This window comes from Heterocephalus glaber, unplaced genomic scaffold, assembly GCF_053883595.1.
Source record: "Heterocephalus glaber isolate CG9 unplaced genomic scaffold, H.glaber_assembly_v1.0 deba00001504, whole genome shotgun sequence".
NCBI lineage: Eukaryota > Metazoa > Chordata > Mammalia > Rodentia > Bathyergidae > Heterocephalus > Heterocephalus glaber.
In genome coordinates, this window is record NW_028258324.1 from 52354001 (window position 1) to 52377581 (window position 23581).

The 23581-nt window shown below is 35.4% G+C and overlaps 1 pseudogene; it reads right to left on the reverse strand.

Annotated features, from left to right (window-relative positions):
- Positions 1-19961: 19961 nt before the first annotated feature.
- Positions 19962-21675, reverse strand: LOC101699854 (MAP/microtubule affinity-regulating kinase 3 pseudogene; annotated as a pseudogene).
- Between the last annotated feature and the right edge of the window lie 1906 nt (positions 21676-23581).

Consider the following 23581-nt stretch of genomic DNA (forward strand, 5'->3'; position numbering starts at 1 on the left):
TTTGAAATTGACAGAGAGAAAAATGATGTATTCATATGCTAAGGACAGAAAACTCTGTTGGACATCAGGAAAGATATCTCTGTTATCTCAGAACAACCAACTAGCTGGCTAATGCATTTCACACTCTGATGATTTCCTCAAAATTTGGCTTCATTCAGTCTCAATATTTCTCTGTCAGGTATCTATGGCTATGTTACAAATGAATGCCAAACTTACTGTCTCCAAGAAATAATGATTACTATTTCCCATGAGTCTGTGGGTGTGTTGGGTATTCAGCAGAGTGGACATTAGGATAATCTCACCCCGGTACCTTTATATCTGAAGACATCAGGAAGGTTGTACAAAGCTATAGCACCTAACTCAGCCCCATTCATATATCCAGGCCTCCCCTCTCCATATGATTTCTCATCACTTGAGACTCTAGGAGACTCACTGTGAATGGCCAAAGCTGGAGAACCTCGTGATGCTTACAAATTAGAATCTCTACAATGTCGCCTGCCACATTTTCTTAGTCAGAACAAATCATAAGTCCAGTGAAAATTCAAAGTGTGGGAAAGTAAACACCATCTCTTGATAGAAGGAGCAACAAAATACTGCATTTCAATTCATGCTCAATCTCCTTTTTCTCTTTCTCTGTCTCATTTTTCCTTTTCAGCTTTATTTGTACATCAACATATAAATAAATACTGACTTTAGTGTAATGCAACAGATAGCCAACTTTTAATGAAAAAGGTTACAGAAAAAATATTTACAATTTTAAGGAGCCCTTAGGTCTCTATCAGAACTATTTAACTCAACTATTGTAATTATGAAAGCCATATCACTGTAAAGTTTTATTTATGAAAATAGTGGCTGGATTTGGCTGTGGGTAGTATGTTGAACTCTAGTGTCATAGATTGAATTACATTATCTCAAAAAAGAAGCCCTGATTTTAGTACCTCAAAATGTGACCTAATTTAGGAATAGAGTAATTACTGACAAAGTTAGTTCAAATGAGGGCATGCTGAAATAGATTAGGTCATTATCCATTGCAACCAGTGCCATTCTAGGAAGACGGACATACAAAGACAAAGAGATGGAAGGAGATGTGATAATGCAAGTGATGTGACTGGTAGACAAAGAATGCCAAAGACAACCAGCAAACTATCTACAGATAGAATTATGGAAGGATTCCCCTAAACATGTTAGAGAACATTCTTGCTGATATTTTGATTTCAGACTTCTGGCCTCCAGGATTCGGGGACAATCATTTCTGTTGTTTTCAACCACTAAAACAAGAGCTGTACCTTAACCCTGATATTGTGTGTAATGTTAATTAATTATAAATTTTTTTTTTATGTTTTATTGTTTTATATTTTATTCATAGCTGTCTTTCTTTGTGGTGCTGAGTATCAAACCCAGGGCACCTCTGGCACCCAAGATAAGCACTCTACTACTACCGAGCTACATCCTCAGATCTACTGATTGCTTTTGAATCCTAAGAAATACTTATCTTCCTGAAAGTAAAGTGAATCAAAAACTATGAACATTTTCTTCCCTGACATCAACATTTAGTTTGTCTCAGGTCTTTGCTATCTGATATTTTCCAGAAGTATCAACCTATTCTTACTCTGAGTTTCAGAAGTGATTTTTATAAGATAGTCTATCCTTCCTACTTACATTTACATTTCAGCAGAGAACATGAATACATTTATCTAGAACATATTTCTCAAGTTATTTAAATTTTAGTAGTAGCTTAACTTTTTTGATATATAACACAGGTTTACCTGGAACTTCAGCACTTTAGGAGTAAGCCTGGGAGGTTTGAAGCTGGCAGGGAAATTGTAGAACTTTATCTCTTAATTTTCTTACTGATTTGTGTTTCCTCACCTCTTAAGGACTTGACAATAAAACCTGGCATCCTACAGAAGCAGAGTTAAAAACTGGTGCTGTAAAAGGAGGATTACTCTAGGGATTTTAGGAATTGGTGAAAGGGTTAAGGGAGAAAGAGACAATTTCAGGTTGCTAGATCTCCTTTGCTGCATGGTTATCCAAAAAAAAAAAAACCATGAGTGATAATAAAACTTGACCAACTTTATTATTGAATATATAAGCATGCATCTGACAAAGTATGAAGAGAAAAAAGAAAGATGCTTCTTTCATAATTAGCTAGATGTCATATGTAACCATCCATTTTTCAAATAAGCAATGTTAATTTCAATAATGGCTGTCAAGTTTCAAGAGGCAGAATTGGGCACAGTTCTCCATCAGGGGTCTTACTGTTGGCAACGTTCACATGGCAGCATGCATAGCTGAAAACCAAGTTCATTGTTTCAACCGCTGGCAATATGTTTCCATGTAATGTACACAGTTCTAAACCCCCTTTTTTTGTAATGCAGACATGCTATTTTAAAATCAGAATCCTAGAGAATATCATAGAGAACTATGGCTGTAAAGCAATCAGAATAAATCTATTTGCTTTATGGTATTTGAACAAATTCAGCTTGATAAACTAAAACTAACTATATCATCTATTTTTTCCCACAAATAAAAAGATTATCCATGAATACAAAGATATTTAATTATATAATAGTCTTTGTTACTTGCCCTAAGTGAGAAGAGAAGAAATACAGGTAACTTCAGAATAGTCTAATACTTTTTTAAAAAACATGATATGCATAGTTTTAGATTGAGGTCATGATTTCCTTTGCTTTCAGATATTTCAGTTACTACTGACAGGCAACTTGGCTATGATTTTTTTTCTAGCTTTTCTAGCTTATTTCTATCCCACTTCCCAGCCTTTCTCCTCTTTCTGCAATGTTTTGTACATTTATTTACCATACTTTTATTGAGCAGGAACTTAAGATACCCTGGAAAGATGTGAGCATAGACTATAAATACCTCTTCCATGGCATAAGATTTGACTACATCTCTATTTTAAGGAGGATAATTGGGGATAATGGTCACACCTATATCAAAACAAATACAATTCTATAAATTGTGTCCTAGTAAAATCATTCTACAGATAACAAGTAAGAGTGGAAAAATATTTTCAAATTTATTTGAAAATACAAGAATCATGTAAATTGCCCTTCTTTATTGTTTTTTTGAGACAGGGTCTCACTCTGTATTCCGGGCTGGGCTTGAAGTCACAATGTAGCTCAGACTGGCCTCAAAATTCCAGTGATATTCCAGCTTCTGCTGGAGGGCTAGGGATACAGGCATGCACCAACACTCTGGTGCTAAACGGCTGTTTTTAAAGAAAAAAATAAAAATGCTAGAGCCTTGCATTAGCTCCTAGCTTACTGTCTTCAGGTTAGCAGGCCGTGCTGCTCTCCTCCTCATGTCTGCAATGCTGGCAGGATTCGTTGTTTCAAACCACAGTGAGGGGTAGTTGGGATATTAAGTCTTCCGTACACTTCATCACTCTCCCAAACTTCATGCTGCCCATTTTTCAGTGTCCCCTTTAGCTACCCACAAGGCAAACATTTATGTTGATCTAGTGCCACAGATTTTTGAGTGAGACCTGCCTGCTTCAGACCTAATGAAATTTGACACCAAGTCCCAGTCCTGAAGTGACCTTTCTGCAGCCTTTCTTTGTTTGTGTTTTGTTTAATAAAGCAACTGGAAGCAGACAGAGCCAAAAAAATTTTCTTGGGCTTTGACTGCCCCAAGAAATATCCTCTTCCAAATAGACATAAGGTTAGTATTGTTCAAGACTTTGAGAAAAATCAACAAAAACATCTCCAGAAATTGAGGCATAGGGCCACTAAGATATGAGTCTTTTCTGTATTGATCATCATAGCCCAGTATTATTTTTGGAAACTGAGGCTCTGGAGTTCATATTCAGTCATTGTAATATCTTCTTCAAGTCCTCTGATGTGACTTCCCTCTCTAGCAATTCGAAAATAAACTCCCTACCCTATCTCTCTCTCAAATTGAGAAATCACAGATAATTATAAACATTCAGTTTTGGAGAAAGTACTGAAAAATTCACTCTCATGTGGATAGGTGTAATTTGATTTTCTTGTCCCCATATTTTCAGTAATATATAAATATTTAGGATCAATTTTTTACAAATTCTTGATAATGTGTGTTATTTGTATCATGATAAATCTTACAACATTCTTTGTTTAATGATACTAAATTAAATAGAAAATTATGTTTTCATTGCTAAATAGCAACAAAACATTTCTAAATAGTCCTAAAGCCATAAAGCCATCTTATCTACCTGTCTTCATTCAAAGTATGGATATGTTACGTATTACTTTTTAAATTTAAGAATAACACACTCTCTGCAACATACAGAACCCAAATTGAATTGAAATTGACTTTCCTCCTTTGCTAGAAATAATAGCAGTAAAAAAGACCATCATCAAAACTAATTTGCAGTAATGTGCCTCTTTGATGCCATAAATGCATGAAATACATTAAAGGAAGCTAATTGAATTTTTAAAGACTGCTTGCAATACTCATATCAGGTATTTTTTATATACAAGGAATCTGAGCTAGAAAAGAAATCAGGATGAGACATAATAATCCAAATCTTGGAGATTTAAAGGGCACACATGCTCTTTTAAAGAAGTAGATTTTGAAGTACGATACAAATCACAGTAGCATGAGTGCTATTTCACCGACTGGACCACTGATACTCTTTTATCTTCTTAAACTTGACAGTGACAACTCTCTAAAAACAGGAGAAACCTGATATCCTGAACAACCATCCCATGGAAAATATCCAACAGTCTTGCATTAAAAAAAAAAAAAAGAACAATAAACAACAACAAAAATTTACTAATTCTTTTCCTCTGACAAGAATCTTCTGGGGCTGTGGAGCGTGGAAAAAGTGAAATGCCAAATAGGTTAGCTTTCTTCATGTGTAGTTTTGGCCTCAGAAATTTGAAGACTTTGAAATTCAATTTAGAGGGAAATGCAAGGCTGTGGAGACCACAGAAGAAAATCTGCTCAACATAAAGATAAAATACACACAGGAAATCCCCTCCAATGTTGGGATGTCAGAACACTGCTGCCTTAGTAAAACATGAATTAGAAGTCAAGATGCTTTAAAGAAGGGGAAAGCTAGGAAACAATGGAGAGAAATGAATACTTAACTATTTATTTTCCAAACTACTGAAACAAATGAAATCTTAATCTAAAAGAATACAAGTTGAAAAATAATCAAAGAAAAAGTTAAACAAATAAACTTCAAAACTTGGTGATAGGAATAAATCCATATATGTATACTAGAAATCACAAATAATGTAAAGAGATTAAAACTGTCAAAATTAATATTTTAAGAAAAAACTAAAAATTGCTAGATACTGTTTACAAGAGCCACACCTAAAGCATAAGGGAAAAATGGATAACAGATATGAATGGAAAAATACATAAGAAAAAACTAAACATATAGAGGACAGTGTAGCTATATTAACATCAGGGAAAAATAATACAGACAGAAACATTAAAAATGAATAATACAATTACTTCGTGGCACAATCATCAAATTGTTATGAATATATCAGTGTAAAACCTTAAGTGAACTTTATATTGTAGTGGAGCTTTCAGTGGCACTCACACTTTCACCACTTTCAGCAAAAGGTAAAATGACATTTTTACATGGTTGATGCTGTTTAAATGGATTTATAGATTATTTTGCATAATTTTAATTAAAACTAGGTAACTATATATCATTGCATTTTAGACTGTGTTGGGAGAAAATATTACACAGTACAACCCAATAAATAACATTCAGAAATGGTCACAGAAGGTAGCTTAATAAGACAGAAAAAAAAACAATAGAAAAATAAATATAATGATTACATGTTTGGATATTAAGACCCCTGATACCATAAAATATATGCTATTATTATCAAATTTACAATGAATCAAGCCACTTCCAGGTTGCTGGAAAGTTGCTATAAGATGCCAGTGCACATTCTCATTAACTCCTTACCCAAAAGGATTTATTCTATAAATAGCTTGGACTCTTAAAGAGACTGCTGTTGATGTTTTTGTGATACCATTTCATTCAATTTCATTGACCATCCTACACTTCCTTCTGCCTCAGTCTCCTCTCTGAAATTAAGTTCTACCTTGCATGACTTTGTTTTATGCGATGTGTTGAATAACCAGCTGTTGTACACATAAACATTGTTAAAGTATAAACTATAAAATGAGTCATTGAAAAACCCATATGACTAAAGTAGAGAATGCTTAATAGCTAATGAGGATAGTTAGTATGATACTAGGGATTCCCAGAAAGATTTTCTAGCAAATTGGAGGTAATGACAGATCATATCTTGGACTAAATTAATTTTGGAGTTTCTATAATATACTGTTGTTATCAAACACAGCAACTAATTTTTGACAGCTTTCATTGTAAATTTAATTAATTATCTAATATCTATCCTAACTCCCTATGAAATGCAGGCACCTATATATGTCTTGCTTATCATAATGTTGATACAGATACAGAATAGGTAATTCATAAAATTTTTGTTGAATGAATAAATTAATTACTTAATGTTGGTTATCATCCTCTGGCAATGCCTTCAAGCTGTCAATATTCCTCTTAAATTTTTATTTCTACTGTTTAATATTATAGTTTAGATAATAATATAGTACATAGGCAAGTAATAGACCCTCATCTGAATTTACAGGCAACTAAAACCAACAATTTCTTAGCCTATTTATCATAAACAGTTTGAGTCACATTTTTCTCCTTAGACTATTTTGTAGTTTTGAAATATAAATAAATGTATTATATTTTAATAATATAATTGTTTGATTCATTTTGAATCCAAAATATCATTCAAAATGTAAATTATTTTCCTCAATTTTGTTATATCTGAAACACTAATGAAAGTCATTACCCAAATCAAAAGTATGTGTTAAACAGATCAGTACTGAGAGCAGACTATATAATGTGCAGTGAAAGTCACTTTCTAGTTTGCCATCTATCCCTTACCACTGTTTGAATACAGGCATTAGGCCATTACAGATCTACTTAATGACATGTTCATGCCATCCACATTTACTGTACCATTCATAAGCATTTCAGGAGATAATTTAATAACTATATTTCTAAATATCATTTTTGGAAACATAAAGATTAGTTACTAATATTTAGCAGTACAGTCTGATAGATTATTGAAAGATTTTATGCAAATAACTTGAAAAACTACTGATGACAATGATATGGAAAATATCAAGAAAAAATTAGTAATCATTTCAGAATAGCATTTCATATCAATGTATTAGTTTTCCGCTCTTATCTAAAATGTGTATAGCATAATATATGTTTTTCTACTTATATCTGCCTAGTACCTCATATAGATATTTTATTCAACTAACATTTTCGTATATATCACCATTTGCATTGCTATATGTTTTTGTTTTTATAAAAAGGAATTGTTATTGGTTGATGAGCTTATAAATACATTGCACTTCTAAGTGTATTGTAAGTAAAACTTTTGATCCTACAACATTAGCAAACTATTTTCCTTTAAATAGAAAGAATAAAGAAAACAATAAAGTTAAAATTGTTTTCAAGTTTTCAAGTTCAGAAGCTCTTAGGGCTGGTAGTATGTTTGTCCTCCGCTACATGTATATTAAATATCAGAAATATCAGAAACAGGAATGTACCAACTAATTAAAATCACAAAAGTAACAGTGAAACAAGAATCTTAAGTTGTTGTGATGAAAGGTAATCAAGATAGATTAATGAGGTAAATGATAATTCTTTTATGGAAAAAATGAATTTTAATTTCCAACAAATGAAGAGGATACGCCTACTGAGAACATAAGTAAGAAAAATCAACTATTGAAAACTGAGTGTGAGGAATATTCATTCTTATCAGATAATGAAGTAGATCTTAGTGATGAGAATAATGATGATTCTATTACTGATGCAAAGAAAACACACTTAGATTTGAAAACAGCCCATCAAATGGCTTTCTTGTGAAAGGAAGAATCCATAAATTAGAAAAGAAAAATGGGAAAATCTAAGGGTAAAAATAATGAATGGAACATAAAAGAGTACCTTGAGAGAAAGACTGATATTTTTCAAGTTTAATTATAAGTCAGATCAGATACAGAGTTGGTATGATTAAGGAATTCCTATACAATTTTATCCCAATTCTTCACTATTTATCTCAAATACAGACTGTAGAAATAAATCATGAGAGTTCTTGTTAAAAAGTTCTTGTTAAATGAACCAACTGCTAATATTTTAGTCTTCAATGCATCTACTAATCTTTCTGAAAAAATTTTTGGATATGTATCTAATTTACCTAAGCTGAGAATTCTTAAATGTAAGAAAATGTTTTATATCACTCTACTGCTTAAAATGAACCTAGGTTATTCAAAAATACCCCACAAATTTTAAAAGTATATTTTAAATATTAATCATATAAGTAAATGTCAAGTGTGTGCTAGAATAGAAAAGAAACTAATTTTCCTTGTCTCAGTGAGGAAGATAGAAGAGAGGAATTCTTTTTAAATGACTGAAATCATATGTTATTTTTGCTTTTCATGTTTGATTCTTTGCTTATGAAAGATGTCTAGTGAGAAAATCTTGAAACTATAAGATATATTTTTCTACATTTTAAGCCAATGGATATCAAAAAAGTTCAGCAGAAAGCAAGCTTGGGTCTCAATGCTGGTACTATATTCATAATGTGAGGCTTTTTTAAAGTCTGGAGTAGCTTCCAGTTTTAAGGTATAGCTGTTAGTCATGATTTGTCAACTCCAATGAATAAATGCTTAGCAGAGAGCAAAGCACAGTTCTGGGCATGTCTGTGGATGATTGACCTGTAGGCCAGTGAAATGAGGGGGGAGGGGTAGACCCATAGCTGTGAATAGCACCAATCAATATGCTTGTAGCATGGGTGAAATAAAAAGGGGAAGAAGGAAGTGTGGCCATTTCTGAAGCTATCGAGTCCTTGCAACAGTCATTGGACACTGGTCCCCAAGTTCTCCAAGAACTTCACACCAGCCACTCTTCAGTGAACTTCTAGGCCTTTGACTTTGGACAGGTGCTACATCCTTGGTCTCTCCTGTTATGTGACTTCCTATTCGGCTGAGCAGCTACTGGATCCTCCAGCGGGGGAGGAAAGAGAGGAAGGGAGAAGAGGAGGAGGAAAACATTAAGGACAAACTTACAGGGCAAACTTTTTTCCCCACAGAAAAAAAGCTATATTAAAAAGATATAGGCATTCATATTCATCTTAGAGTTCTCATGAGCACATTAGGTGTCAGAAAAGAGTGGATTTTAGAGTTCTAGGGTCATACAGAGCTTCTAGAAATAGAAACAGATGCCAGAAGACATTACTGGCAGTGAGGCTGCGCATTCCAAATTTGGCCATAAAACTGAAGTACGTGGAAATGAAGCATGATGAATTCTGTCACATTGTGCACAAGCTTTGCCTGTGTTACATGCATGAAAATGTTCATTGTTCTTTCCTTGAAAAACTCCTAATAGTAAGTCTTCTAATTATGTTTTTTTAATATATCAGAAACAACATGAATCTTCAGTAATGGCGTCAAGGTCCTGTATGATCTGGCTTATGTTTATCATTTCAACTGATATGTTTTTAGCACAATATTTGGTTTCCAAAGTCAGCCTCATTGTCTCACCCCTCCAAATGTTAGTGCATGTTGTTTCTTTTCTCTTCTACTTCTTCTCAACTCTTCATAGTTTAGTACTCATTAGATTGGTCGTCTTTCCTGAGAAGATTTCTAGATTTTGCTGGTTTCAGTTGGGAGCTTGCTGCAGAGCCATCCCCAAGGTCTGGTGCTTGTTTTATGTTCCAAGACAGAAAACACAGGGTTTGGTCAATGAAGGCATATGTGCATTGTGCATTTCTGCTGTTAGAGTAACAAGAAAAAATTAGGGGCCTATTTGCTTAAAAAAAAAAAGTTTAATTGATAAGTAAACAACAACAACAAAAATGAGCTAGGCTGTAAGGATGAGGCTTTTGAGATCAGCCTTATCCATTTCAGATCTCCCCATAAACTTGGGGAGTTGAAAAAAACATAAAAATAGATTTTTTTAAAAAGGTTATGCAATATTTAATTTGGTATAAAGGTACATGACTAATTACGGATTCAGTTCTTCGGATCTAGTTTTGGCTTAACCAGGGACTACTGAGAGAGAACACTTAGCTAGTGTCTTTCTGGTGTGATATGGATTCTTCTTTTAGGTTTGATTGAGCCTCAGCTATATGAACTGCACTACTACTGTTCCTGCAGATCAGCCCTGGTAGTTGCAAAGCTCTTATTTTTATTTCCAGGACATTCTCTACCTTTAATATTGTTATTGTTTGTAGTTTGCTTTAATTACTTTGTCCTAATATTGATTTCTACAAAGGTTACAATTTTCCAATAATGAAAGTGTCTGAGAATTTAGACTTAATGTAACAATCTGCATCTCTGTGCTTACTGTATTCTGTTAGGGATTTTTCCTGGACAGGAGGACCATTTGGCCCAGATCTAACATTCATTCATAGGACCTCAAAATAAGGGATCTGATTATATCTTAATACAAACCTTCTAATTGTCTACAGAATAACAAAATTTCACTGCATTTTTGCCTCATTTGTGTATATTAATGTATAATTAGATAAATATTTAAAATATTCTATAATCTTTGTTGTAGTAGTTGATTTTTAATTTAATGGGAAGTTGTAAGGATTCTGCACGTTTTCTGAACTACAAAGGACCTCTGTGGGAATAGCCAAGCGATGAGGTCTGCTACTTTGAATACCAGAAGGTTATATTCTGCCAGTTAAGTGGGAGATGTGACTCTTGTTTGTATTTGACTTTTCTGAAAAAGCTTTGTCATTGAGCAATGTTACTACATTCCTTATGATTTCCAAAACCTCATTTCAGGAGGAATTGTAGGTCTTCTGAGGGAATCACTTTATACCACTGTGTGGGTGTCACAAGCAGAATTGTTCATCTCTCTGTCTTCTTACCTCTTATCTGTCAAGAAAAATCACCTATAGATTGATAGACAAAAAAGAAAAATATTAATGAAGGCAAATGTGGAAATGTCCTCAATTGTTCTAGCTGGACTTTTCTTCAGAGTAAACAAAAAAGATAGAGATAGCTAGATAGGTACATAGATGGAAAAGTAAATAAATATAGAGATAATACAGATGTATGCTTTATTTAGTATAGGAAATCCAGAAAACTAAGTCAAGTGAAAAAATGCACAGCTATGTCTTCAATTTCCATCTGCCGCTCCAGACTCATTCTAGTTTTGCTCTTCCTGTATTGTGGCTTCCACCTCTGCTCAGCCTTCTTCATGACCATTGTACTGACTATTGATCTTTTGTGTGATTCTATGGCTATGCAATTTTTCCATTCCTAAGGGCACCAAGGGAGATTTTTGTGTTGATTCTGTTTTTATTTGCTTTTTAAAATTTATTTTGGTGGATTCTTAAGTACTGTTTTTGCCAAATTCTGGCATGCTTAAAAATGGTTGATAACTTTCAATCAAAGAAACTTATATAGGTGTGAATTTATTCCATTTTTTTCTTAAAACATTTTAGACAACAGTACCATAATTGTATGTTTTGTTTTGTTTGTTTGTTTGTTAGTTTCTTGTTAGATAAGGTCAATGGTTTCTCATTCTTTTTTATTTTCTTACTGGATTAATCACAGAATCTTTTATTGCTGAAATTCAGTTGAATTTCACTAAGATATGTTTATGTATTTGATTATTATGTATGAAATTATCTAATGATCTTTTTGTTCCTCAAATCCAAGTATTCATTTCAGGAAAAATATTTCTCTCTTATGTATTTTGAATATATATTAAAATATATTTATATTGTTACATTGTTAACAATATATTTATATTGTTATTATTTCAGAAAAATAATCATGGATGTGTTGAAATTCCTTTGGCCATTTTTCATGTTTTATCATTGTTTAATTCTTTTTGTATCTGGATTGTCTCAATATTTTGGTGATTTCTTCAGACTGCTTCTTTATTTCTCTATCTTTTTTTTATGTCATTATTACTTCTGATATTGCTATCCTTTGGTTTTTATAATCCATTCTTAAAGTATTGGACCCTATCAATATGCTGTTCTCCTAGGTTTTTTTTGTCTTTTTTTATACCTTTATTTTTTAATTGGGTTTTCCCTATTCTTTTAATCTTGGAGAATCATTTGTATTTATTTTCTGTTATCTATGGTAAGTAGAAACTCATATTCATTGAACTTTCAAGATACGCCAAAAATAGTTCAAGTCACTTTCTACTTACCATTTAATAAAGTAAACTTATGAGGATAGGTACAATTATTATTCTGTTTTCACGGATAATAAATACAAATTCTTTATAACTTTCTGAGTTTTGAGGTTCTTTCTACTTGGATGAGTTACTTATAGAGAGAGAAGAATGAACTAGTACAGGTCAGAGAGCTTTGATTCAGGAATTGTGACTCTTAGCACTTTTTACTGAGTATCATTTGCTTATGGGAACATCTCTTATTTAGACCCTGGTATTTAGACCCTGAAAGTACAAAAATAGTCAGTATGTCAATTTGGTGGCTTCTGATTTCCTTTCCTTCTTCATGTCTTCTTTGCCTTTTACATATGGTAGTATGTTTCAATTTGGCTTCTCTTTTGTTTCACTGTCCCTGATGCTCTGCCATGTCCTAAAAAGTAGGCCTCTGCTTCTCTTAGGTGGAAGACTGACACACTGGCTTGGGTTGGAAAAGCATTACCAGACTAGGACATGAGAGGAATATATTGATCATAGTGGCACAAGATGGAAATAGTATTAGTCACTGGCCCCATGAGGCCCATCAGATCTGTTCTTGACTACTTAGGCTTATGCAGTGAAGAAAGTTTTATCTTCTATAATACTCTGTTATTTTGATCTCTTAATATAATAGCTGAATTTGTACTCAAACATATTAATAAATGCTAAATATCTTTATTGGTAATTTTTGGTAAATACCTTTAATTTTACTAAGGTTAAGTAAAAGGAGTAGAATTACTGATATTGATATTTTATATATTTTGGCAGTGACGAATTTTATTATTTTACATTGTCAAAAGAAATCAACTTTCTAAATGAGTCAAAGTTATAAACAACTTGCAAATGAAATTGTGATCCACTGTTTAGAATATCTGATGGTGTATACTGAGATGCAGAAAAACTGGTGGTATTCAAACTATATACCAGATTTTTAAAAAATTAATATTATTGGTACATTTTTGACATACATAATGATCACATTTATCATAGGGAACTTTTATCTGTACATAATATATCTTAATTCCATTTTTTCCATTCCCCTCCCTTCATTTACAACACATTAAGAGCTAGAAGAAACAAACAGCAGTAATTCATTGGAAATAGCATGGGTTTACCAAGAATAATTTGTGTGAGGTTAACATTATTCATTATATAAAACTCTGCCTCTTAAAATAAATCACAAGTATCTTGAATGTTATTCCTCAAAATATACCTCTTTAAGATTCTAGACATTAATTTACATATTGTTGAACTTCAATTAGAAATAACTGAGTTTTGAAAGAGAAATACAATAGATGGAGCATACCAGATTTAGAAACACAAATCACAACAATGTGTAAGATCTTATGCTGGACAACATAGTACATATTTTGGCAACTTACATGATGATGATTTACAGGTTTTCCTGAATAGGATGCTTGATTGGTATGTACAAAATTATTTAAGGGATAGAGGATGTGCTGAAGAAAAGAGAGTACCCCCTTCACAACCCATCCCTGAGTTCAATTACTTGCTAGAAGGATTCATCAGTGTCAGCATATATTTGTCCTCATATCTATTATTTATTACAGTAAAAGAAAGCAAAACAATGCCAACAAAAGGCAAACGTACATGAAGTGTACACCAGATCAAATCAGCTTAGGATCAAAGTCTTCTGGTGGTGTCACAGAAGACTTGCCTAATTCTTTTGGGAAAGAGTTTCACAATGTGTGTGAAATACTGTCTATTATTAAGTAAATCCATTAAAGACTAATTCCCAAGGTTTTTTTTTTTTTTAACTTCTTTTATTGGTACATTGTAGTTATACAACACAATTATATTTCTCATTAGGAATTGTACATTTACATAATGCATCTTGGTTCTTATTTTTTCCCCATTCCTAGCCCTCCCTTCACCCCCTCCACCCTTCCCTATTTACAAAGACTTTATTTCCATTTTTTCCATTTCTCAGCATTTTTCCTTTCCCTTCTTTCCTTCCCCCTGCCCCTCCCACTACCCCTACCCCTTTGGACCTTTTCTTCCTATTTCACATTACCTATTATACATTTAGCCCTTATTTACACTTTCAGTTTCTCATACCAGAGAAACTATATGGTATTTATTCATGTGTGTCCTATTTATTTCACTTAAGGGTATCACCTCAATGTGCATCCACTTAGCTATAAATGTCTCTAAATTCTCATTTTTGATGGCTGAGTAGTACTCTATTTTAAAAAAAAAAACACATTTTCTTTATCCAGTCTCCAGTTGATCGGCATTTGGGCTGTTTCCAAGTTTTAGCTATTACAAACTGTGCTGCTATGAACATGGGCACACATATATCACTGTGGTATGATTCTTTTAATTCTTTGGGAAAGATCCCCAGCAGTGGAATACCGGGGTCAAATGGGATTTCCAGTCCTAGTTCTTTGAGGTATCTCCATACTAATTTCCACAGTGGTTGCACCAGTCTATACTCCTACCAGCAGTGGAGGAGGGTTCCTCTTTCCCCACAGCCCCAACAGCATTGGTTCTTGGTTGATTTCATGATAGCAGCCATTCTTTCTGGAGTGAAGTGGAATCTCAGCATTGTTTTCATTTGCATCTCTGGAAAGACCAGTGATGTTGAACATTTTTTCATGTATTTATTTGCTATTTCTACTTCTTTGTCTGAGAAATGTTTGTTCATTTCAGATGCCCATTTTTGGATTGGGTTTTTAAATTTGGGAGGTCTGATCTTTCTAAGTTCTATATAGATTTGAGATAGTAGACCTTTGTCTGAGGAAGAGCAGGTGAAGATTTTTTTCCCACATTGTGGGTTGTCTCTTCACACTGCTGGTGGCTTCTCTTGCTGTGCAGAAGCCTTTTAATAAGAAGAGATCCCACTAGTTGATTGTTTGTGCTAGTTCACAGGCAACTGAGGTTTTGTTCATAAAATCTTTTCCTACACTGATGTCTTCAAGGGTTCTACCTAACCTCTGTTCCAACTGGTTCAGAGTTTCTATTTGAATATTTACATCTTTAATGCATTTTGATTTTAGTTTAGTGTATGGTGAGAGATATAGGTCTAGTTTTAATCTTTGGCAAGTTGAAGCCCAATTTTTCCAGCACCATTTATTAAAGAGGCTATCTTTCCTCCAGTGAGGGTGTTTGGCTCCTTTATCGAAGATGAGAAGGTTGAGTTTGTCTGGCATTGTTTCTGCATCTTCTAATCTGTTCCACTGGTCCTCAAGTCTGTTTCTTTGCAAGTACCATGCAGTTTTTATCACAGTAGCTTTGTAGTAGAGTTGCAGGTTGGGGATTGTGATAGCCCTTGCCATGTCTCTGTTACCTAGAATTGCTTTAGCTATTCTGAGTCTCTTCTTGTTCCCAATGAATTTTTGGATTGTTTTCTCAAGGTCTATGAAGTATGCTGCTGGATTCTCAATTGGAATTGCATTAAATCTATATAGCAGTTTTGGAAGTATGGCCATTTTCACTACATTAATCCTTCCTACCCAGGAGCAGATGATGTCTGTCCATTTTCTAATATAATCTTCAATCTCTCTTTTCAGAATGCCATAGTTTTCAGAGAAGAGGTCTTTGATTTCTTTCATTAGGTTGATTCCTATGTATTTCAGTTTTTTGGATGTTATTGTGAAAGGAATTATTTGCCCTATTTCTCTCTCAGTGAGTCTGTCACTGGTGTAGAGGAAAGCTATTGATTTTTGTGTGTTGACCTTGTAACCAGCTACTTGACTGAATTTGGTTATTAAGTCCACAAGACTTTTGGTGGAGTTCTTGGGGTCTTCTATATAGAGTATCATGTCACCTGCAAATAATGACAGTTTGACTTCTTCATTACTTATCTTTATTCCTTTCATTTCTTTCTCTTGTCTAATTGCAAGGCTAATGTTTCCAGAACTATATTGAACAAGAGTGGTGATAGTAGACATCCTTGTCTTGTTCCTGATTTTAGTGTGAAGGATTTTAGTTTTTGACCATTTAGTATGATATTGGCTGTTGGTTTTTCCTAGATGGCTTCTATCAGTTTGAGGTAGAGACGATCTATTCAAATGTTTTGTAGGGTTTTTATCATAAATGCATGTTGGATTTTGTCAAATGCTTTTTCTGCATCTATGGAGATAATCATATGGTTTTTGTCCTTGGCTCTATTGATATAGTGTATTACATTGATTGATTTTTGTATATTGAACCATCCCTGCATCCCTGGGATGAATCCCACTTGATCAGGGTGTATGATCTTCTTGATGATCTTCTGCATTCAGTTTGCCATTATCTTATTCAGGATTTTTGCATCTATGTTCATTAGTGAGATTGGCCTATAGTTCTCTTTTTCGGTTGGGTCTTTCTCTGCTTTGGGGATCAAAGTTATGCTTGCTTCCAGGAATGAATTTGAGAGTATTGCTTCCCTTTCAATTTCATTGAAGAGTTTAAACAGTAGTGGCAGCAGTTCCTCTCTAAATGGCTTGTACAATTCAGCAGTGAGGCCATCAGGACCCAGGCTTTTCTTAGTTGATAAGTTTTTAATTACATTTTCAATTTCATTGGTTGATATTGGGTTGTTCAGAATTGTTAGGTATTCTTTGTTCAACTTTGGTAATTTACATGTATCTAGGAATCTGTCCATTTCTTCTGTGTTGTCCATCTTATTGGCGTATAGGTTCTGGAAGTAGGTATTGATGATCCTCTGGATTTTTGCTGGATCTGTTGTAATTTCACCCTTTTCATTCCTAATTGCATGGATTTGGGCCTTTTCTTCCCTTTTTCTGATAAGGTTGGCTAAAGGTTTGTCAATTTTGTTGATTCTTTCAAAGAACCAACTCTTGGCTTCATTGATTTTTTGTATCATTCTCTTAGTCTCCATTGCATTGATTTCTCCTCTGATCTTTATAATTTCCACCCTTGTATGAGCTTTGGGGTTGTCCTGCTCTTCTTTTTCTAGAAGATTGAGGTTCAGCATGAGGTTGTTTAATTGGGCTTGTTCTGTTTTCCTAATATGCATATTCACTGCTATGAATTTCCCTCGTAAGACTGCTTTCATTGTGTCCCATAGATTCCGATATGTTGTATTGTCCTTGTCATTTAATTGAAGGAACTGTCTGATTTCTTCTTTAATTTCCTCTGTGGCCCATTGGTTATTCAGAAGTGTATTATTCAATTTCCACAGGTTTATGCAATATTTTGAGTGTCTTTTGGTATGGATCTCCAATTTCATCACACTATGGTTTGATAAAATACAGGGGATAACTTCAGTTCCTTTGTACTTACTTAAACATGTTCTATGTGTGAGTATGTGGTCTATTTTGGAGAATGACCCATGTGCAGCTGAGAAGAATATGTATTCTGATTTTGTGGGGTGGAAGACTCTGTAAATATCTGTTAAGTTCATTTGTTCAAGAGTTCGATTGAGTTCTAGTATTTCATTATTTTTAGTCTAGTTGATCTATTTGTGACAGTGGGGTGTTGAGGTCCCCCACTACAATTGTATTAGTGCATATATGACTTTTCATGTCCGTTAGTATTTGTTTTATATAGTTGGGGGCACTAGTGTTTGGTGCATAGATATTTATGATTGTCATCTCTTCCTCTTGGATTGTTCCCTTTACAAGGATCTAGTGTCCTTCTTTGTCTCTCTTAATCAGTGTTGGTTTGAAATCCACTTGATCTGCAAAGAGGATAGCTACTCCTGCTTTTTTTCGGGTTCCCGTCGCATGGAGTATTGTTTTCCACCCTTTAACTTTCAGTCTATGAGTTTCCTTTTGAATGAAGTGTGTTTCTTATATGCAGCATATTGCTGGATTTTGCTTCTTGACCCATTCTGCTAGTGTATTTCTTTTGATTGGTGAATTGAGACCATTAACATTGATGGTTATAACTGAAACATATTGGCTTGTCATTGCCATGACTTTTTCCTTTTGTTGGGTTCTCCCCCTTTACATTTATTTTCTTGTCATGCCAAATGGATTCATTCTGCTTTGCTTCCTGGGGTTGTGATCCTCAATGTCTGTTCCTAGGCTATTGTGTAAAATTCTTTGGAGTGCTGGTTTGGTATTTACGAAGTTCCTAAGGTCCTCTTTGTCATGAAAGTATCTTATTTCTCCATCCATTTTGAAAGATAGTTTTTCAGAGTCCATCAATCTGGGTTGGAGGCTGTTTTCTTTTAGGGCTTGGAATATGTCACTCCAAGCTCTTCTTGCCTTGATGGTTTGTGTTGAGATGTCTGCTGTGATTCTGATGGGCTTTCCTTTGTATGTGATTTGTTTCTTTTCTCTTACTGCTTGTAGAACTTTGTTCTTCTGTTGAGTTTCTGGAATCTTAACAATTATATGCCTATGTGTAGATTTTTTTTTGATCAAGGCTATTTGGAGTCCTATATGCCTCACTTATCTGTATGTCAAGCTCTTTTCCCCTGCTTGGGAAGTTTTCTGCTGTTATTTCTGTGAAGAGATTTTTTATGTCATCTCCTCTCTCTCCTGTTTCTTCATTGAGCCCAATCAGTCTTATGTTATTCTTCTTTGCATCATCTAGCAGCTGCTGGATTGATTTCTCATGTTCCCTTATAATTTTGAAACAATTTTTCTTTTCCTGGTCACTAATTGCAATCTTATCTTCTATATCTGAAATTCTGTCCTCACATTGGCTCATTCTGCTGTGTAGACTTTCAATGGAGTTTTTCATGTCCTGGAAATCTATTTGCATCTGTTTTATGGATTCCATTTGTTTTCTATGTTGAGATTCCATCATGTTCCTGAGCTCCTCTCTAGATTGATTAATCATGTCTTGCACTAGGGGCACAATTTCTCCTGTTATCTGAGAAATTATTTCTGATTTCATTTTTTCCAGACCCCCTTCTGTTGCCAGTTCAGTGGGTCCAGGTGGTTGAGTATCAGAGTGTTCCATCTCATTTCCCTTTGGGGTTGCTGTAGGTTATCTGGAAGTCTGATTTTGAGACTTATTTATGTGTTTTCTCATTTCGACTGGGGCGGGGGGCTGTTATCACCTGCATAGATTACCTCCTCTGAGCTGGGTGAGGTGGGACAGGGGCCTGGAGCAGCGGTAGGGATGGTGCCCCCAAAGTCCTTTCCTGTTGGCTGGGAGCAGCGGGAGGGATGGTGGCCAGGACACCCCTTCCTCTGGGCCAGGAGCAGTGGGATGGTGGCTCAGAAGCCCCTACCTCTGGGCTGGGAGCAGTGGGACTCAGTACCTTGGTCTGGTGGTCTGGTGTCTTCTGTGTCTTTGTAGTGTGGAACCAGGTGGCTGCCTTCTGCAGCGGGGTGATGCGGCGTGTTCCGTGTGACTGGGGACCTCAGTAGGGCATGGCCAGACCTGCCTGTCTGCAGCTGCAGCGGGGTGATTCGGCGTCTTCCGCGCAACCCTCAGGGTTTTTAATCAGGTATTGGTCATAGATGCAACTTAGGTTGGCATTTGCAAAAATTCCAGATTTCCAGAAGGAAAGCAGATTATCAGCATAAATCCTATTGCTCACAATAATAGTTTAGGCACAGTGAGTTATTCCCAAATACCTCTCAAATGGTAGGAACTCACCCAAAATCCAAGCTTTCAGATACAAATCAAAGGCTGACCATGTAATCAGGGCTTTCAAAAGATAGCAATCTCAGACCCATTAGGTTAACTTTTTTCTTCACAGAGGTAAGTAGCAAATGGCCACACTTGTACTTCTTTATTACAATAACCATATACATTTGGATTCAATATATTGCTTCCTTTACTTGGCTAAATTTTCTTTGAATGAATTGAGACAGCTTGTGAGTTTTGAAGTTAATTTACTAAAAAAGATTAGTGGAGCCTCAATTTTGAGTCTGGGACACTGGTATGTCTTTGTGGTACAGGCTGGGTGAGATAGGTGGGCCATAGTTGCAGTTCTCCACTCCCAGGTCTAGCTGTGGAAAGTGTTAGGAGTGGCAGGACCTCTTGGAAAGTGGTTTTCATCCAGGGTGGTCACAGCTGCTAATATTGGGGTTGAAACAATTGGACTTCTCTGATCAGAAGTAGTGCTGCTCTCCTTGCCATTCTGAATCACCGAGTGTCTGTCTGCAATAGTTCTCTCAATCAAATGTGTTTCTCTGCATCATTCCACCAGATATTGTGTTGCTTCTGGGCACAGAAAGTCTCTTCTTGCATTCAAGAGTATCTGCATTGTTGGGATTCCTTGCATTCCCAAGTATGAGACTGACTGGAGCAATTCTGTTTCTTCTACAGCACTGCTGCTAGAATTTTGGGAAGGAATTCCACCTCATTGGAGGTCACTATGTGAGGTGCTGGTCTGACTCCTCTTTGGATGTGCAACAACTAAAGGAATAGCTGCTCCAGTATGGTCACAGTACCATCTCTGCTTCTAGCTTGATGCAAAGCTTCTCTCTGCTTTGTGGCAAGGAGACCAGCCAGTGCTGTTCTCAGGTCTTTGCTTGGCCACACCTTGGCAAGGATAAGGTTGCTGCTAGGACTGGAGTCACTCACTTGCAGCTTGGATGATTTTCTCCCCAGGAAAAAACACATAGCTATAATACCATCATCTTTCGTTTTACTAAAATATTCTTGTATTTATTCTTCAGAGTATCCCCTTATTATCATAGTGTCTATTCTTTTCTCATCTGAGATGTTTAGTTCTTGTTCAATGAATGGTTCAAATTCATCTTCCTCATGCCCTGCATTGATCCACCCATCCTTCAGGATTTGCTCTAGAGTGCCAGGCTTCTTTGGGCTTAGCATCAGGACACATTTGAGAAGGTTTTCCTGCCCCTTGTACTTCTTTCCCTTGAAGATCTCTCCATGTAGAGTACTACCACAAAATGTGCCTAGTTTATTGCCAACAGGAGATTCATTGTTAAAACCAAACCTGCTATTTCAGTGTTCATATCAACATCTACCAGTAGGTTTCAGGCTTGAGGTCTCTGTGAACAATCCCCTTTTTTGTGTTAATATTGTACTGCAGATACAATCTGTAAAAATTTAGCTCTCACTTCTTTTTCATTCATTCTTCCATGTGTAACAAATAGACACGTATTTCATCTTCATTTGCATATCTCATCATTAAGTAGAGTGGTTTTTCAGTCTTAATGACTTCAAACAATTTTACTATCTTTGGATGATCTAAAATACTCATTATTCTTCTCTGAAGAGCTTCTGTAGTCTAGATGGGGTCAACAGATTTTTTTTCAGTTATTTTTATGGCAAACTCTCTGCCTGTAAGGATGTGTTTTGGAAATTAGGTGGCTGGCATTCTTCTTTCCCACCATCACTCTCAGAGACTTCTTTATGGGTTTTTGGTTTCCTATCGCCATACATGTGAATTCTGAAAGATTAGATATCCCGGTTGTTGGCATGGGGTAGGAAGATGTTTACAGACCCCAAGTTATGAATCCCACTTGCTCTCTATAGGATCCTCATATCAGTGGACCTTCTTTCCCAGTGCTGGTAGGAGGCAGGACCTAAAAAGCAATAGAGTAGCAGTACAGAGCCATCAGTTATGAATCATTCATAATTCAACTGGAGAGAAGACAAAATGATGCCGGAGGACTGATAATCTGAGCCTGTTTCATAGATGCTGGAGGAAGGCTTTGACTTTCTTCCCTATTTTCTCCTTCTTCCTTATTGAAATTTTAAAACTCTGTGTATTACTACTTACTCTCATGTGGTAGAAATTCTCTAAGGATCTCAAGGTCACCAGTAAAAAGTGGGCAACATGATCTGCCTCTGATGGCTTGCAATTGTGTGCAGAAGGCTGAACTGTCCAGGAGACCAAGACCCCTTACCAAGGAGTGGATACTTTGGGACAGCCACCCTGCCTTGGTGGCTATCTACCCCAGTCCTGTCGCTTATTAACAGCTTTTGAGACCTTGGCAGATAACACCTCCAGATGTATATCCCTTCCAGAGACCAGGGTTCATTAAGGTGGTGGAGCCTGGCAGGGACAGAGGGAGGGTGTGAAGGAGAAGGAGAGGGGCAGCAAAAATGTTTTTCAAACAGAAATAAAAACCTCCAAAAGATGTGAGGAAAACAGTTTTTTTTTGGTAAATGCAGCTGACATTTTTGGTGCTAATCGTGTTCTGTCCTTGCTCCTATTTTCGGTGTGAAAGATATTTAACATCTGTTTTCTTCTTTATATACGCTTAAAGGTCTGCATGAGGTCTGTTGTGAACTCAGGGAAGGTAGTCAGTTATAATTTAAGGCTCAAGTATAATCAAAAAGGGAGAAATTATAATTAAGAAAATCACTTTAAGTCACTATGGAGCCTGTTCCTAATGACTATGTAACTGGTATAGTCACTGAATTTCCTACTTATGTCTCTACATTATTGCAGGAGGCCTGCAACATTAGGCAAAGCTGCACCTGAATGAAACTGCTGAATCAGTTGTGCTGTTTTAATAGCACATCTAGTGAGCTGAACAACTGCCAAAATACTTCAGTCCCTATGGAAAAATATTCATTTTATACTGAGTATTTGCACACAACAAAATTGGAGGATTTAGGATCATTATTTGTTTTTTCAGACTAGAAGAGAAAGTAAAAATAGAATTTTCACTTTTAGATAATATAGACCAAGGGAAAAGTTTTTTTCCTGAATTATCCTGGAATTTTCTTTGATCCTCTCTTTTGGTTTAGGTCAATTCAACAAACATCTGTCTGTTGTACAAGGCAATTCACTAGACACTGTGGAGGTCAGATAGAAATAAGACTCCGTCTTTGCTCAGGAAAATCCAGAAACTTTATATATCTGAACTAGAATTCAACTCACATTTCTTCTAAATTAGCAGGAAATGATTCAAATTCCAGTTACTCCAATGCCAGCAATAACAATGGACATTTGTTGTAGTTTGGATGTTAAAAGCTCCACTGCAACAGTCATGCATTAAAGGGTTTGTTCTTGGGATTGTGCAGAAACAGAAAGTGGCAGAACATTTAGCAGACACACCTTCAAAGGGGATTATGGGATCCCAGACTCTTCCTTGTCTTCTATCTTCTTTGCTTCCTCGTTTATGGGGTGAACAGTTTGCCCTCACATGCACTCCTGACATGTTCAACCAGAGGTGCAAAGAAATAGTTCTGGCAGATCTTGAACTGGACCCTTCAAAATTGTGAGCCAAAGTGAACCTTTTTTGTTTGTAAGTTAATTGTCTCTGGTATTCGTTATTGTGATGAAAAGCTAACTATTATAACAGTAAATATTTATTGGTAGAGAAGTCAATTGAATGTGGATTCACATGTGGATGTGTTCATTAGACAACCAACTAGAATTCATTATCTTAGCTCTCCTACTTTACTAAATTTATCATGAATTTGACTAACATATAATCCCTTTATGAAAGTGGTCTTCGTTATTGTTTA